This window comes from Mugil cephalus, chromosome 6 (assembly GCF_022458985.1).
Source record: "Mugil cephalus isolate CIBA_MC_2020 chromosome 6, CIBA_Mcephalus_1.1, whole genome shotgun sequence".
Lineage (NCBI taxonomy): Eukaryota > Metazoa > Chordata > Actinopteri > Mugiliformes > Mugilidae > Mugil > Mugil cephalus.
Window position 1 is genome coordinate 21,031,261 of NC_061775.1, and position 15,574 is coordinate 21,046,834.

The window sequence follows — 15,574 nt, forward strand, 5'->3', positions numbered from 1 at the left end:
TTCTCCTGACACCATCATCACGGCCCACTTCAACTCCCTCTACACAAGAACCAAGCTAAAGCGACATAGTGTACACTGTGGTGTCAGTCATGTGACTGTTTTTATTAATGTTTTAAACCAAAATTCCTTTTACACGCTCTGTTCATATAGTTATTATTGTTTAGAGTGATAAAATACCACTTACTGCAATGTCCATACAGACCCGGCCCCCTCCTACTGAGCGGCCCAGATCATGACGGCCACAACGAGGAGGAAAATCCCCAAAGTGTTGGTCATGCTCAGGTGTGCTGTGCGTGCACCTGTTGGACAGAGGAGGCAACAGACAGCAACAGTGAGACATAATGTATAAATATAGCGTTTAAATGAGCTGAGACTGTTTGGAGGGATATGATGCTGTAGCAGGGGTGGATTGGCCATAGGGAGTACTGGGACTTTTCCCGGTGGGCATGTCAATAATGGGCCGGTGGCTGCTGTTTGTACTGAGAACAAGTTCTGTTTCCTGTTTTTTGCAGGTCATGAATTTGGGGAGGAGTGGAGCTGGCTGGCTGCGGACGAGGAAGTAGGGCAATACATACATGTAAATGAGAACACATATCTATTCAGACCTGCAATTCATGTCTTATATTTTTTCACACACCTATAATCTATATTTATGGTTTCATAATGACTGAGTCACTGTTAAAACAAATGAGTTCCACCTTTAATGCTGCTACTGTCTGTAATATGCTTCTATTTAGATTATTTGTCAGGATATTTTGTTATTTTTGTCCGAGTCTGGGTTTAACTAATGCTGGGCTTACACCAAAAGATTTTCACAGTCACAGACTAAAAACTGAAAGGGTAGCATAAGGGTTCTTCCCGTTAGTCTCGTCCCACCCCTAGTCATAACATAACTTCTGTTGTGATTTGACACTATAATGAATAAAGACTGATTGATTATTGATTGATTAATTGATTGATTGCTATAGCTGTCATTTTTCTTTGAGTTTATAGTTGTGTGCTTTATTTGTTAACTGCTATCAATGAATATGACTCTCCTTTGTAGTATGCATGAGAGAAGATGCTGTGAGATTTGTGGACTTCTATGTGGTGTCTGCTGATAATGTAGTGGGCTGGTCTGGACAGAAAATGCCAGGGCTGAATTTTTATCCCAGTCCACCCCCGTGCTGTAGCAGATGAGAAAGGAGTGAAGTGAGATGGATGCACTGGAGACCTGTCCAGGGTGTACCCTGCCTCTCACCCAATAACAACTGTGACACCGTCTTTGCTTTTCATATTCAATGTCAATCTTGAGGATTAGCAGTTACAGATAATGAATGAATGAATTTTAACCTCTGATCAAACTATTTCCACTCATGCTTGAGTAAAGAATCTCAGCTCTTGACCACCACTGTCTGCAGTTCATACTGGAAAGAGAACACAAGTAAAGTGATGACACTTACCGTCAGAACGTAGTTGTGGACAGGCTGCAACAGAGAACAGATCAAGGTTAGTTGTCATGGATCACAGAATAATTACAGGTGATATGTCTTCTTGCAAAATGACAGACGTACACTTACATTCTTATTTACACAATAAATTGGAATAGATTCAAACTCCAGCAGTCACTTTGACAACTTTGCTTTCTACCTTTTATTACAAAGCAACAGCACAATAACCACCTCTGTAAGCTACTAGTGAAGACGCACATTACTGGAATGAAAGTGTGTAAGAGGCTTCTTACGCTTTTCAGAGATGTCAGGATCAGACATGTGTCCAGCCTCCAGTGTCATCTTTACTCCTTCTGTTAAGTTGTTGCACACAGCGAAGACATTGTCCTTGTCCATGTCCTCGATACACACTAGGCACTGGGAGTCAGGAGGAAGCAAGGATGAAGAACATAAGGGTAGGGGGACCTGACGTTGGTCTCTCTTCCACAAATTGTCATCATCACCGCTGTTCTCATCATACAGCAGTGTGGCGTTAAGTGCAAATGCAGCAATGGACAAGAAACACTGCAAACTCATCCTGAGACAAAGAAGAAACAGGGGAAGAAAAGGAACAGGAGAAAAATCAGTTAAACAAGCTTTACATTTTTCCAGGGAATCTTAATAAACAAGGTTTTGAGTAGCTACTTGTGTGGTGAAAAAAAGAGAGTCAATTAAACTACAAATCACAAAGCCATGTGGCATGTAGGGTCGTGTTTTTGAAAACAGGAAGAGAGTCAATATTACGGTGCGTGAAAAAGGTATTTTATATTTTAACAGTAGATTCATATATAATACTCCGAGAATCGCAAAATAACAACAACTCAACATTTGCAGAAATGTAACAATATGTCCCTGTCACATATTCTGAGCCGCATAAAAAGATAATTCTATCCATCACTTGCGGTTCCTTTATAACTTGCGAAACCCTGCGAAAACGTGGAGAGCTTTTCTGCGCCCTCCACTGCATCAGATATATCCGTTCACGCGTACTTAACGTCGGCGTGACCACTTCCCACACCATACATAATGTGCAGTATTAACTGTCCGCACGTACAAAAAAACAACAACAACAAAACAACGACAACAAACGAACAAAACAACAAGGACAAACACCACATGAAAATACGTTTTACTCACCTGGATGATATTCTTGTGAGCTGAGTCCTTCTTTCTGCCGCTGCAGACGGAAATAAAAAAAAAAAGAAAGTCTGTGGAGCACATGTGATTGGACGAGGCGGGGTGGGGGGGGATACTGATTCTCTTCCTGTTATATTTTTTCAGTTCTGTAAAATGTCCTTGGGTGACTTGTAAGGGCTTCTTAAATAAAACGTATTATTATTATTGTTTTTATTATTATTATTATTATTATTACATTTACTTCCATTTTTGAACCATGTTTTTCAGTTTTTAGCAGTTTCTCCACACCTGCCTTTGCACAGTGCGCACACACTTTATATATATATACTATACTATACACACACACACACACACACACACACACACAAACACACATATATATAATCACACACCACACAGTTGTCTCATTTGATCCCCTACTACTTATCTTACTTACCTGCTTACTACTTATCCTCACGGCTCATCGGGCGAGAGGTGCAAAACCCTTGTACAACCATTCACACTCACACCATAAAATCAAAATTACATTAGTAGTTATAATAATTAAAGAATGTCGTGTAATTGATTGTGATTTGTAAAATCAAAAAATGTCACTAAAAAAAATGTCACTGCTAATTTTCATTTACTGACATTTTTCAAGTCAATTTGGAAACAAACGTAGTGTCAAATCACATTCAGAACCAATGAAAATTAAAACATGTAAATAAACTAAATCAAACATAAAATAAATACATACAAAAAACAAAACAAAAAAAAAAAAAACAAAAAAAAAAAAAAAAACACACAAATATATTCACGTTTATATCAAAGTAACATTTCTCACTCACTCACTCTCGCACTCTCTCTGGACCAGGGGGGTCATTTTTAGTTAGAGGGCAACATTCAACCCACTTCGATCTCAAGGGGTAGGACCAGTAACAGAATTGCATCATAAGATATAAAAATAACGACAACAACTCCAGATTCTTCTTTCGTTGTAGTGACTCGCAATCCTCCTCGTACTCCTAGTGGCACAGGCGCACTGTGGTCCCCGAAGTCCACCTGTTGACAGGTCTCCGCAACACACCAAACACTGCTCACGGCAGGGCTGTTGGAGCCCACCCCTCCTATAGGGAAATCTAGAGGACTGTTGTGGCTGATGAGCAAAACATTTCAGCTAAGCGCTTTGACGAAAAAAAAGGGCTGAATTATTTTTGTGGCGTTTGCTTTAACGTCTTCATGCAAGTAGATCTGTGTGCGTCACAAAAACTCATCATTTAAGATTTCTATGAAATAATTAATGGCAACTATGATGCTTAACATTTTGTTTAATGTAGCATTTATACTAGAAAATTCATGGACATATGTAATATCTTCCGCTTCTAAATACAAAATAGTCACAGTTCGGACAGAATAAGGGTTATCTACTGTCAGCTGATGTTGGTTTAATCAATGTTAGCAACGATGTTGACAACAAATGCATTAGCAATAGGAGAAATTGGAGGAACATTGTCATTGGCAGCACTAACTTATTGCAAAGAGTGTTCTGTGTACCCAACTTATGTCATCGTGTTATAATACACCTCTTCTGTTCAGACAAATTCAAACAGGCATGTCTCAAGGGTTTAAAAGCTTCGTGCTGGTCCGCTCTCTAATTAGCATTAGCTGTTGTTGTGCATTGGACGCTAAACGTTTCTCATGATTGGTGGACAAAGTAACATGTGGCAATAACTACTTGTAATTTAACTAGTTACTACACTCAGGCCACTGCCACGGCCCTGGCTCACGGCACCTCTCAGACGTCACTGAGCATCGGGTTGCGGATGTGGCGTGATGATTCCTCACTTTGGTTGGACCTGCGAAAACAGGAAAGACTAATTTTACTGATGCAAATATGTGAGCTCCCATAACACGTGGGTACAAAGCATGTCACACCGCGGTGTGTTTGTCTCACCACAGCCTTGTTCAGGATCGTTATTTGGATTGTCCCCGCTTATTTTCTACAGAGAGTTCTTTTGTAAGTTCATATTTCATTTTTGGCTTGGTTTTTGACTTAGGTCTTTTGTGTTTTCCTCCCCTTGCGGGGCGAATTTCAGTTTGGATTTTCTGGAAGTAGTTTTTTAGGCTGTTTTTTCGTTATTTTGAGAATTTTTGCACCTGAACCTTCCCATTAAGGACTGATTCCTAGAAATCAATTTCTGCATCGGCGTCCTGTGTCCTTGTCTGATTGTGACAAAATGAGGGTCAGCTAGGTGAGAGAATAGTAGCCTACCTTATTGGTATTTCTGTCGCGTTTGATCTGAAATTGAAGTCTGGAGAGACCTGCAGGACTCGGCACGCTTTGGTTGGTAAAGCTCACCAGTGGCAGTGTTGCAACATTTGCCGTTTTAATGAATTTATCGAAGCCAAAAAAAAGTGGTAGGCTATATTAAGAGGGTGGTGACAACCAGGTCTGACAAACTTACAAATAATGACGCTGGTAAATTAGCTGGACATGTACACACAGGTCGTGCGTGGGTAAAACCCATCGGAATCTTGCTTGACTCGTTTCTGTAAAACGAGAAAGTGGGACGGGTGTTGTAGACTACTCTTATCAGCTGCCAGCACCGCCCGTGCCCCATGAGGCCTGAGATTCCCTAAGAATTTCAGAAAATGTGCTGGGGATGCCAGTCTGTAGTGAGTTGGAGAAGCGGAGAAGGAGGTTCGGGTCGGCGGTGTAGTCTGTGTTCACGGGGAGCGTGAGGTCTTTGGCGGCAGAATGGATGGAGCGTGTACGCACGATGGGACCCAGAGGGAGGGAGCGTGTCGTGTTAAGTGCCTTGGAGACCTGGTTCAAAGGAACACAGTAGGCTTCGGTATTATACATGCGGGCACACTCCGTTGACGTTTACATCCCTCCCTCAGCGAGAAGGACAAGGAAACAGTACACGAAGCGCCAAAACCAAAGAATGCAGAATACCACGTCGAAGCTTGAAGTAGATGTGCCACAGCAGCAGAGGACCACACCGGGTGCCACTTCTGTCCCACGAAATTCTGGTGGTCATCACTGTAATCACACAGCCGAGTGGCGTTCAGTGCATGTGCATCTGATGAGTTGACGCATCTAAATTGCCTTCAGACGTCACCTACATAGAAAAACACAGAAAGAGACAAAGCGCTTCAATATCGGGTAGAGGACAGGACAGCATTTGATACTGGAGTTTTATGAATAATCTGAACGTTTGATGGGGTGAACAGAAAATATGAGCCGTATGATGTAGCTCACAATAAGTCAAACAGAGAGCAAATGCAGTCATTGCACAGTATTCGCTCTCTGATTGACTTGAATTTGAATTTATTAAGGGAAAGCCCCCTTGAGATGCAGCATTTTCGAGGGGTCCCACTGACTTATGACAAGCGATCGTGTGACGTAATTTCTGAAATATGCAGTGTTTAAATGAATACGCTTCCTGGCTGACCTGTAATTTGGCGTTAGTTATTCAGACTAAACAGCAGACAACAATGTGCCCAAATAGCACATATTTTTTAAAATGTAAATATTCTTCCGATGTAGGAAACTTGTTGTTCTTTGCACTAAGACAGGGGCCGGCAACCCGCGGCTCCTTCGTTCCTCTGTTGCGGCTCTCTATGGCGAGCGGTGCGGAGCAAGGACGCTGATCAAAGCCGTTCATTTTTTTTACGCTAACTGCCTCAGAATAGCGGCAACTAATCACTCATCAGTGAACAAGCGAGAGCTACACAACAACTGAATGACACTGAATGCCACACCACACTCATGCTTGTAACATCAAACAACCAAAAAACACTGAACTCCCACAGTGCATTGCAGCACATTTACTAGTTGCTATCGAGTATTTAATTCAAATGTATTTTTATTTTGGTGCGTTAGTTTTTTAAAAAAATATAATTCTAAATTTGAATTGATAGTGATCTTTTAACATTAAAATAAAATGTATTTAATTTTTTTTGTCGCTCAAAATATACGTCACAACTGCCGACGTGCGACACCCGCCGGCAGGCCCAGCCCGCTATTTATTGGACTTTTCGACCCCAGGTAAGCTAACCACGGATAAATCCCTGTTATGTTACATAAATGCAATTTCGTTTTCTCTGTAGCAGTTATTTCATTTCATAAATGCAACCCACTTGGGCCTAGCATAGAGGTAAAAACGATATATGCAGTGTTACCTTCATTTTAGATGTCAAAGGGGTTTTGTGGATCCCAGTGTTTTCTTTTCTGTGGGAAACCGATCCAAATGGCTCTTTGAGTGTTGAAGGTTGCCGACCCCTGCACTAAGACAAATGGAAAAGGCTTGGAGTTGTCCTCACTTAGCCTATAGGTTATTATACTGCTGAGTTACTGTTCTGGCCCATTTAATCAGTGTTGTTCGTCAACGATGACGTCAGAAAAGAGCAGTAAATTAGGCCACACCCCCGTTTGGGTGAAAACAAAACCACTGGCAGTAAATGCAAATTTGTGTTGCTAGCATTTATTGGCCGGAAAGCAAGTGAAATGGTAACGTTAGTGAGGCCGATACATATATAATGTCGTTATATCGAAAATCTTGAAACAATAGCCTACCGACCGAAAAAATGGGTGAATTTTTCAGTGGCCGGGCGTGTCATAGCCGGACATTTACTCTTACATTATTGACTCGCCCGGTAATGTGTCATCAATTCATAATGAGTCCATAATATTAAATTAATGAGTTATACAGCATGAAGCTTAGCCTTTCATTAAACCTTAACCATTTCTTTAAAGAAACCTCTACAGTAACATAACTCTGCTCTGTCGTTGCTGTCATTTCAGTCCAGCATCAAAATTCAGTACTTTGACTTTTTAACATGAATTTTTAACATTATAACTAACCACTCTAATGAGTGACATTAGCTAACGTTAGCATCATCATGATTCAGTGTTTAGCGCACACGTACCCACAGTGCACATCAACTATCAGGGTCCCACAGCTTTCCATCTTTGTCCACCCGTTTTATGGCCTGAAGCTATACGAGCTGAACATGTCTCTTTGATGACTAAAACCTGATGAGACGTGTGTGAATTTTGTTGAAGAGATGAAATTGGACGTAAATGTTAGTGGGTGGTCTGTCAGACGTTCAAATTGCACCTGAAATGCATGACATTTCTTCCTATTGTACGTATAATCTGTTGTCAAAAGCTAAAAAGTATCAGCAATGCTGCTGCGTCCCATCTTTGTTTGGTCATGGCCCATCACCATGCAGTAATAATTGTGCGCAACACACCTGCAGCCGGTTAGTGGTCACTAGTCACGCCGACAGACATGCAATTAAGTTTATTAATTCACTGGAGCTATATGATGTTACTCGACTCTACGACAATCGGCTTGTGATAAATTATTAGCTTAATGATAAGCTTAAAGTTTTCCACATAACTCCTGGCGCAAATGGGCTGCTAACGTCAGGCTAAAGTTAGTTTGGTGGCTAACGTCAATCATTAGCATATGTGTGTGTTACTCTAGTGTTATGTGTAGAACATGCAGGGATTTTTGGCCAGGCGAGTAGACCATAATACGTTGTCATCTTGACCCATGTTTGAGTGGCTGAACACTAAGGAAATGGATGCATTTGTATGTCTAAAACCATTCCTTTATTATTGTAACTATTGTTGAAAATAGCCGATCTACAAGCTCGCAATGTGCCACAATGTGTTGACTCTTGTATGATGCAGTAGGGCATCATTTTACGAGGAAAAAACACAAGTGAAATATGGAGATAAAAGGTTTCTGCCCAACAGCAATGAAATGGCCTACAGCACGGCAGCATTTCATGTCCATCAATGGGAAAGTCTAGACTAGAGCTATAAATCTGGCCGGAATTATACAAAGCGTTAAGATTAACTGTTTTATGAATTACAATGCTTGATGCAACCTGTCAAACTTGATTCCAAATTCAAATAGGATACTTATTGACCTAAATTAACTTATTAGAAGACTAATATTTTTCTCTCTCTCTCTTTTTTTCTAAACCTTTTTGAGTTTTCGTCGACTAAAACCAGACTAAAACTATCGCATATGGAAATGACTAAAATGTGACTAAAACTAAAAGCAGTTTCGTCCAAAGGACTAAGACTAAATCTAAAATGGCTGCCAAAAACAACACTGCACTTGATCAAACTGGGCTGAATGTGGCCCCCGAGCTAAAATGAGTTTCACACCCCTGCCCTATAGCGACATAACTGCTGACCTGGGAAAGACCGTGCACTTTACTTTGCTTAATCTGACTTTTAAAATATTTTTATTTTTTAATAAGTCTTTTACCTATTTATCGTTTAATTAAGTTGCACAGATCTCCGAGAGAGACGTCCTTTCTTCCAGACTGCATTACATTTGCATGTAGATCTATACTATGTCATAACGACAGTAAAGCTTTATTTAATTTACTATTGTCTATCCTACAGTGAACTGAGTGAGAGCGTTTCTTATGCAATTAGTTATTTAACTTAAAATGGACTTGAGCGACATTTCAATGACCAACGCCACTGGCTAACTGCTTATTTTATTGTTATAATTTCGGTAAAGCGGCAAAAGTACAAACAGATGTACAATTTTTTTAGTTTTATTAAGCTCTAATTTTTAATGGAGTCGAGTTTACAGGAAGCAGAAATGAGCAAATTAGTTTTTTCTTGATATTTCCCTCTCCGAGTCATCTGCCCTGTTCTACTGCCCTAAACGACAAATAAATAAATAATTACCATTCTATAATATGTTAGGAGCTCACGTCAACCCTCAAGAGAGACCTCAAGAATCTTAAGCGCGTATTTCATGCAGTCTATAATATTATCTGCAGGCCGAGTCTGATGCTACGTCATCCTACGGGTCCTGTATGATGGAGAACTTCGCAAATTCGAAATTACACAATTTATAACGTAAAAGATTGCAAGCAAGAGTGCGATTATTTTGGATTTAGGAAGAAGAACTACTGACTCACCTCAGTTTTTCCAGGGCGGTTGGTAACGCCCAGCTGCGCTACACCAGCAGCTCCGTCTGATTTGAACGATCTAGGCCTAGTGCGCAAACGCAACGATCCCCCTAATACGGAGGGGTCTCCCCATCGGCAGCGAGGATGGCCACCGTTTCTTTTCACCGCAAGATAAAGTAAGCAGTTCTCGGATCGCCATATTAAATATTTTCAAATGTGCAAAAGAACAAATGGCGACTCGCGGATTTGAACAGGAACCCTGCAAAAAGACGGTTGTGAAAAGGAGGAAGCTGAAATGTTAACACAAAGGATGGAAAAAAAAAAAACGTTGCAGCCATTTGTTTTGCAGACGTTTACCCGATTCATTTCCATCGACGCTTAATTCTCGCGATTCTATCTTGTCTATTGCATATATATTATGAAACGGAGCGCAGAACTAAAAGCGAAAGCAGGCGAAACGGTGCCTGTAACATTAACGCGGGAGGAGGAAGAGGCGTCTCTCAGGCGTGATATCTGCGGGTAGTTGTCGCTTCTCTAAACATTTGCTGACTGTGCTGAAAGAATTACAGCAGACACAAACAGTAATTATAGTTATAATCATTATAAAACACACATATTAATAATTAATTTTAAAGCGCTGTGATGCCCGATTTCCGTTTGGATCAGATGAAGGCTTTTGATGTTATTATATTAATAATATTTTTCAAAGGACTGGCGAAATTATTTACTCGTGTGTGTGAAGTCAAATAATTCAGAAACAGAAAGTGGGTGGAGCAGAGCTGATATTCACGTTCTTCTATCCAAGGGAGCCCAGACAGCAAAACATTTGGGCTTTTTTATAGCCTACATTTGACCTTTGGGCCTGTTTTGGCAAAGAATTGGGGGTTTGGATCAGTTTTGGTTTCGTTGTGAATTATTGGGGGGTTCCCGATAATCATATGAACTACTTTCAACAGGATAAGCCTGTTGAAGTTCCCATACTAATTTCTGATCTGTTTTATTGCACATAGGTCAACAAGGAGTGTCCACATTTAGAGTAGTTTTGTGACAGGTATGGGACTCTGATTTTTATTTTATTTATGTATTTATGTATTTATTTGAAGTAGAATTAAACAGAACTGAATATTCCCCATGCGCATGTTGGCAATGCTCATGACCTCTGTGATCGCGTGTGTAAATACGACGAGCTGTTGGCCTAGTTTTTCCTGATCATTTTTCAGATGCTGTGAGACACAATCCCCTCAACTGAATTTTTGATGCCATAAGGTGGTTTTACTGCGCTACATCATTTTTAGAATTTTTAAAAACACGTCTGTGTGTGTTGCGTCGGTGTGTGTGGGTGTTGTGTCTCTGTGTTGCGTCTGTGTGTGTGTGTGTTGTGTCTGTGTGTTGCGTGTGTGTGTGTGTAGTGAAATTAAAGAAGAGAAATGCGTTCGTACGGCGCTCGTTTATTTAGACGCGCTCAGGTTAGAGAAGAACTGTCTCTTGCGCGTCTAAATAGACGAGCGCCGTGCGTATTCTCATTTCGTGCACTTGCCATGACTTTACTAATTTTTGTTGCATTAAAGCCAATAATCAATAAAACACGAGTATAAACACAGAGTGCAGAGTGGTGGCCAGCATTCATTTAACGAAAAGAGCAGAAGTTCCGAGTGGACGCGTCGGTTAATAAATTAAGAGGCAGAGCCAGATCAACAATTTCTCATTATAAACTCGCTTTTGGAGACTGTACTGCAGACTTTAAACATCTCCACATATAACAAATAATATTAACAATGGTAACAAAGTGAAAACAAATTTTAAACCCTCAGTGATGCGTATGGCCGAACAGACCTCCCGTTACAGGGCTTTAGTAGAGTCGTTGAGGCCTTTCGAGTTGTAGACAGTTTTTTAATCTTCTGGTGTTTTTGTCTCAACTGTATTGAATGTAGTTGTTTGAATTTGCTTTAATTTTTTTTTATGCGTAACATTTTCATATTACTACTGTCATTGCGAACCACTTTGTGGGGTTTCCACCAGGGAAACAGTGTTCACGACTCACCTCAAAGACAGGAAGGGGGAAAAAAAAAACAACTACATGTTTGAGTCAAAATGAAACTGGTGGGATCTTGTGTTAGAGATTTGTATCACCTAAAAAAGTTCCGAGGCAACCTCTGTTCTACTTTTTTTTTTTTTTTTTTTTTACCGAATTACTGACAACGCATAACCGCGATATCTGGCTGTAGTCTGCATGAGCACAGTAGCATTACAAATCCATACTATTACTCTGAATAATAGGTGATCTCATTAAATCACATTAAAAATACATTAAATCTAAATAAATGAAGGAAACGGCAGCACAGACTTTCAAACAATCTTTTAATTCAAATATATAATGTGATCTGACAAAAAGTTGCACAAAACAAAATTTATTTGAGCACTGATCATCAGTCATAAAACATGTTTTCCTTGTTGCAATGATATCAGTTATTTCTTTGTGTTTCTATTTCTACAGCTCTATACTGCTCTCATTTTTCCCTCATGTCCTTTTCTCTACTTTTTTTGTGCTTCAGTTAATCGCAGAGTTCTGCAGAATGGTCGAGTCCTTTCTGGGTGGACGATGAGTTGATGCCCAGTCTTCTACAACTGTACAAAGTAGCTGGTAGCTGGTACGTCGGGCAGGAGGTTGGCCCTGAGCAGCATTCTGAATTGTCTTCAAAGGGAGGTATGTACTGTGTAGATAAATATTTCCTATCAAAGAGTAGTAAGATTAAGATTCTAGCTTGTGTACTGAATTCACCTACTATTACAGTTTTTTTTTTTTTTTTTTTTTTTTTTTTAGGACACAAACCAAAACCAAAGAATAGCTGCCCTACTTGGTCTCCACACTGCCTTTCAGATGATTCCTCCAACATCATCAGGATGTGTGATGTAAGACACTATATTCACACATTTTACAGTACACTCTTTACATTCAGCTTTAAATCTGGCTAAGGCAACATTTGTCATGTTCATAAGAGGTATTACCATACCCAAAGCAATGATAACTTGTACAGAAGAAATCCTCGGAATCTTGATCTTATCACTTGATAATGGAATCATTTTCCTCACAATGTTCTTTCATTTCAAATCCAATGTATATAATATTAAATTCGGTATTACGTTTTTGAAAATGCGTTATTGGATCCTACAGGTATTACGGTATCAGTAAAGACATTTAATTACATTATTGGTCAAGTTCTGACATTATTGGGTTTTTATTACGTTTTCAATCAAGTTTGGTACATGTTTTATTACATTTGCAGGAGTTATTTTACTTATCGTTGGTTGATACCGCAGCCACTTGTCTAACTTTGCTAGTTGGGTGGTTATTATCAGTGTATGAGAACCCAATGTTTGAGCTTATATATGTTTGTATTATGTCGTGTACCATATAAGTTAAAACACTTTTCAGATTTAAATCCTCTTAACTTGAAATGGGAAGTTGTATAAACATAGTAAGTTATTTTAACTCAAAACTGTAGGTTAAAATAATGCAGAAATGTGTGTTTGTTCAACTAGCTAAGGAAAGTTCTTGTAGTGGTGACGTTGAATATTTATTTTTTTTGTTTGTTTTAACTCGCATTATTAAGTTGAAACAACAAGTTATTAAGTTTTCTTATACTGATAATGTGTAATGATTTTTTGTTTTAACTCGAAGTATTAAGTTGAGACAGCAAGTGATTAAACGTTAAATCAACTCTAACAACTTCTAAAACAAAGTTGAGTGAACTACACAATGTAGTACAATCAACTTTTAAAACTTCAATTTCTGAGTTAAAACAACAATAAACCTCAAGTTGATGTGTTTTTAAGGCAGCAGGTGAACTTTCATTCGCAATTTTAGCCGACGTTTTCCAGTGAATAACAGCAAATGCAACAGATGCATTCAGACGCGATCCAGCATCAAGTCTTGGGGTATCGTCTCATGTCTTTGGTTGGACCTGTGAACAACAGAAACGTTCAGGAAATTACTGATGATGTAATTAAAAGTCTGACTACACAAAGTTTTAAGCTTTGGAATTACAGCTCAATACTTAAAATTATATTAGCAGCTCCTTTGTGAATTTCACTCATTTATGTAGAGACAACAATCACAGCATCACAGATAGGTGCTACTTTGAAAAAGTGAAGTGAGGTTAACAGCCCACAGTATGGTTTCCCAACGTCATTTGTATGTTGTATGAATTCACTGTTATCAACACTTTGAATTCACGCCAGAATAAAACGAGACTAGTTGGGCTAAAGTGGTGGTTAGTACACAGTGGAGAGTGGAGCTGTCTTTGTGTTTATATTTGACGAGGATCTGTCCTTTGATTCTCACATAAATTAAGCAACCAGGACTGCATTCTTTCACCTCCATAATATCGTCAAAAAAGGAACATCCTGTCATCCAAATAGCACTTTAAAAACCCTCCAATTGTTTCAAAACTCTGTAGCAAGAGCAGCGACAGGAATTGGGAAGAGAGATCACATTACTCCAGTTTTAGCTTCTCTTCATTGGCTCCCTTTAAAATCTAGAATAGTATTTAAAATCCTCCTCCTTACATACAAGGCCCTGAAAGGCTTAGCTCCATCATATCTGAAAGACCTCATTGTACCATATCGTTCCAACAGAACACTTCGATCTCAAAGTGCAGGTCTGCTTGTGGTTCCAAGAATTTGAAAAAGTAGAATGGGAGGCAGAGCCTTCAGCTATCGGCTAGCTCCTCTCCTGTGGAACCAGCTGCCAGCTTGTGGTCGCGATGCAAACACTCTCCATTTTTAAGGTCAGGTTTAAGTTAGAGCTGGACTGAACCATCCCTTAGTTGTGCTGCTATAGGCCTAGGCTGCTGGGGGACGATGCACTGAGTACATGTACTCTACTCTCTTATTTTCAATTACTACTCATGCAATTCTGTGCTACTGCGCGTGGCCTCCTGCAGTTATTCACTCCTACCTGAATGACCACTGCTCCAACCTGCTTACGATTCCTCCTATATTTTCAAACTGTCACGTAACATGACATATCATCAGCTGTATCTTGCATCTGTATCATCATCAGATTCTACATGGTCAGATGTATCTATCTATCTTCTCCTCGTCTGAAGCAGATGGCTCCCTTAATAGGAGCTGGATTCTGCTCAAGGTTTCTTCCTGTCAAAAGTGAGTTTTTCCTTGCGCTCGTCTCCCCCAGGCTTGCTCGGCAGGTTTCAGGCCAGATTTTGTAAAACGTCTCAAGATCATTTCTATTGTTATTGAAACTGACACTGAAACTACCAATCTGGTTATTCACTTTACGTGTATATGAGGGTGCCGTCATACTGTCATACTGAAAATAGTAGAATATCGCAGCAGTTGATCTGTTTGACTTTGTGCGAACAGAGAAGCCTCGCCTACCTTTTGCGTCTTTTGAAGACTGCACGAACAATGACGATGACAAAGAGGATGACAAAGAGGATGCATAAGACAATCGCGGTGATGCCAGAAGCCCCCAGATTTCCATCTGCCCGACAAAAGAGAGTAACACTGAGACATAAAACTAAATTAAAATTGCCCCTCATCAAGACGAAACCGAGACTTTTTTTGAGCTTTTTTTGAGTTAGGGCAGTGCTTCCCAAAACGTGGGCTGCGGCCCCCTGGTGGGCCGCATGGGGTAATTTTTCTATTTTGTAATTAAGTTTTAAATAACCATTTAAATATTTATGGTTAAATATTTTGATTTAAAAGGTTGCTGAGTGGCCCGCGAGAGATTTTCAGATTTTGAAGTGGGTCATGCCACTCTGACGTTTGGGAACCCCTGAGTTAGGGTAAGACTGAGGGGTGTTCAGCATCACTGGTTCACTGATACACTTGACATTATTAGAGTGCGGACAACCAGCTGTGTGTTCCTCTTCAGTTTTAAAAGATATTTACGTTTGTGACTGTAGACTAAATGTAATAAACCACATGGGCAGAGGCCACCGACATAAACAAAGCCTGTCAAAAGTTTGGCTGTACTTCACCTCAAAAGATGCAGGCTCTGCATTTTTTAA

At 39.9% G+C, this 15,574-nt stretch overlaps 2 long non-coding RNA genes across 3 annotated transcripts; one reads left to right on the plus strand and one right to left on the minus strand.

Moving 5' to 3' along the window:
• Nucleotides 1-3,211: 3,211 nt before the first annotated feature.
• On the minus strand, nucleotides 3,212-10,012 carry LOC125008895. 2 transcript variants are annotated; one of them, XR_007112922.1, is made up of 3 exons: nucleotides 9,552-10,012; nucleotides 5,545-5,710; nucleotides 3,212-4,441 (listed from the first exon to the last, which is right to left on the minus strand). It is a non-coding gene; the product is annotated as an uncharacterized LOC125008895 (long non-coding RNA). The 2 variants fall into 2 exon arrangements; XR_007112923.1 differs by lacking the exon at nucleotides 9,552-10,012 and adding an exon at nucleotides 6,774-7,177.
• LOC125008896 lies at nucleotides 9,634-12,361 on the plus strand. The gene is made up of 2 exons (XR_007112924.1): nucleotides 9,634-9,718; nucleotides 12,095-12,361. It is a non-coding gene; the product is annotated as an uncharacterized LOC125008896 (long non-coding RNA).
• Nucleotides 12,362-15,574: the final 3,213 nt, after the last annotated feature.